This window comes from Manihot esculenta, chromosome 7, assembly GCF_001659605.2.
Source record: "Manihot esculenta cultivar AM560-2 chromosome 7, M.esculenta_v8, whole genome shotgun sequence".
Classification (NCBI taxonomy): Eukaryota; Viridiplantae; Streptophyta; class Magnoliopsida; order Malpighiales; family Euphorbiaceae; genus Manihot; species Manihot esculenta.
This window is the reverse complement of record NC_035167.2, coordinates 33,096,305-33,099,394: the sequence shown is the minus strand read 5'-3', so window position 1 is coordinate 33,099,394 and position 3,090 is coordinate 33,096,305. Positions and strand designations below refer to the sequence as shown.

Genomic DNA, 3,090 nt, shown 5'->3' with positions numbered 1-3,090 from the left:
CTAGAAGGTACTCTCTTCTTATCCTGTTTGGTTTCCTAGAAATTTCAGGAAATTAAAGGAGATAATTGGGAAGTTTTACGTAACTCTCTCGACTTAGCTACATGGAATTATTTGCTTTGGATGTCCTAAGTATTCATTGTTTTGTTACAATAAGAATGCACTTATCCCGCCGCCTTCCCCTTAGCTAATTCTGCTGTTAAGTAGATTGCTATGTGTTTGAGCCTATTAAAATGCTTCTGGTTCCTTGTCCAGTGCTATGCTTTATAACATTAACAACGGGATAAAAATGTATGGATTATTATTCTGCAAGTAGGGAGTCATAGAATATAATAAATAAAGGTTCAATTCGAAGGGAAAGCTATGTAGTGTCCGCATTTTTAAGGTGCTTGTTGTCGTTGCACATTTATGTTTCTAGCATGTTGGCATTTGGTTCCATAGTTTAATTATTTGTGTTATTTTATCAAGCTTTGATGTGTACAGTAAATGATGCTAGTGTTTTGGTAGGTATTGCTAGCAGATGCATATTGACTTAGGTTCTAAAATCTCCATCAATAGCATTGGCTATGCATTGTGCAGATGGCCTATTTGGTACCAATGACAAAGCCATTGTTTGCAGGTGCCGCTGGAAATTGGTTATATGCTTTCCATTTACACGACTGAGACTCATACATGTTAATGATGTTTGCAGGTGGAGAATATTACTGATAATCTTCAACTTAGGCACAAAATTTCTGGTATATATAATAAAGTCAGCAAAGATTCTTGGTAACTGCATGGAGTTGGGGGGGGGGTGGGGGCTGCAATTGCAAATAGATGCTCTGGCTGATAAAATCCAGCCATCTAGACAGTTGGTAGCCCACTTCGTATTTGCTTTGATTTCCAAGACCCTGTTCTTGCTGTTGCTATGATTTGTGAATCAATCTCAAGGAAGATTATTGTGAAGCTTGATTAACCACTTGATCATAAAGTTTGGTTAGGTCATCAACCATCATTGTCGAGACTTGCAATTGTGGATTTGGCTTTGCCAAGGAAAACAGAAAGTGGATCTAATACAATGATGTTTGCTGATCCTCTTAAGCCGGAAAGAATATTTTTGGTTCATGATGGTGGGATAGATTAAATATTGTTGCGTTTTCTTCCATTTACAAGCCACTCCGGCTGGAAAGAAGAGACTGTCTGAAAATCCTTCAGTCCATCCTGTCCTTAGTACATGCCAGGCAGAGAAGTTCTCATCTCTATGCGGTTTTGAGGCATTAGCAGATTCATTAGGATACTCACCTCCATGCAAGAATGCGTGGTGCTTGAGTTGAAAACATGGAATGTCTTGCTTCCCATACATGTTGATGTGGAGACAAAAAAAAAACGGAAAATCCTCAATCTGTGAAGAATGGAAAGAGGGAAATACTCTAGACATCATTAGCAAAGAACTTATGGTGGTCCTAAGGTTGTCCTTCCTCAGGCATCACGAAATCTAAGACCCTGTTCTTGCCGTTGCTATGATTTGTGAATCAATCTCAAGGAAGATTATTGTGAAGCTTGATTAACCACTTGATCATAAAGTTTGGTTAGGTCATCAACCATCATTGTCGAGACTTGCAATTGTGGATTTGGCTTTGCCAAGGAAAACAGAAAGTGGATCTAATACAATGATGTTTGCTGATCCTCTTAAGCCGGAAAGAATATTTTTGGTTCATGATGGTGGGATAGATTAAATATTGTTGCGTTTTCTTCCATTTACAAGCCACTCCGGCTGGAAAGAAGAGACTGTCTGAAAATCCTTCAGTCCATCCTGTCCTTAGTACATGCCAGGCAGAGAAGTTCTCATCTCTATGCGGTTTTGAGGCATTAGCAGATTCATTAGGATACTCACCTCCATGCAAGAATGCGTGGTGCTTGAGTTGAAAACATGGAATGTCTTGCTTCCCATACATGTTGATGTGGAGACAAAAAAAAAACGGAAAATCCTCAATCTGTGAAGAATGGAAAGAGGGAAATACTCTAGACATCATTAGCAAAGAACTTATGGTGGTCCTAAGGTTGTCCTTCCTCAGGCATCACGAAATCTAAGACCCTGTTCTTGCCGTTGCTATGATTTGTGAATCAATCTCAAGGAAGATTATTGTGAAGCTTGATTAACCACTTGATCATAAAGTTTGGTTAGGTCATCAACCATCATTGTCGAGACTTGCAATTGTGGATTTGGCTTTGCCAAGGAAAACAGAAAGTGGATCTAATACAATGATGTTTGCTGATCCTCTTAAGCCGGAAAGAATATTTTTGGTTCATGACGGTGGGATAGATTCAATATTGTTGCGTTTTCTTCCATTTACAAGCCACTCCGGCTGGAAAGAAGAGACTGTCTGAAAATCCTTCAGTCCATCCTGTCCTTAGTACATGCCAGGCAGAGAAGTTCTCATCTCTATGCGGTTTTGAGGCATTAGCAGATTCATTAGGATACTCACCTCCATGCAAGAATGCGTGGTGCTTGAGTTGAAAACATGGAATGTCTTGCTTCCCATACATGTTGATGTGGAGACAAAAAAAAAACGGAAAATCCTCAATCTGTGAAGAATGGAAAGAGGGAAATACTCTAGACATCATTAGCAAAGAACTTATGGTGGTCCTAAGGTTGTCCTTCCTCAGGCATCACAAAATCTTTGACCAGTTGCTGCTGATTCTATTGAAGGTTGATCAAATCTTCATCAGATTCAAGCTTTTTCATGAAAATTATGTTGAATATTCCCTTAAGGTGAGAAGGTACTGTTCTGTATAAACTTTCTAATCACCTTTTACCTTTTTAGGCCATGTCTCTTTACAATAGAACATGTCTTTCACTTTTACCAAATAGCCATGAAACGGAAACTAGTAGGCAACTTTCATAGCTGACATTAGACAAATGAATCGTTGTCCAATAAGCTGGAGATCATTTGATTTACTGTTTCCTTATGTTTTGTAGACCACTTTACAAGAATTCAGTTGGATGCTTTGGGAGCTACCATTGACACATAGAAAGCAAGGTTGAGAAGGTACACACAATCATCAAAAGCTGATGCATTGAACCAGAAGAGGCAAATGTCAGGGAAGAACTAT

At 39.0% G+C, this 3,090-nt stretch overlaps 1 pseudogene; it reads left to right on the top strand.

Annotated features, from left to right (window-relative positions):
• Positions 1 to 576: 576 nt before the first annotated feature.
• On the top strand, positions 577 to 2,882 carry LOC110619078 (annotated as a pseudogene).
• Positions 2,883 to 3,090: the final 208 nt, after the last annotated feature.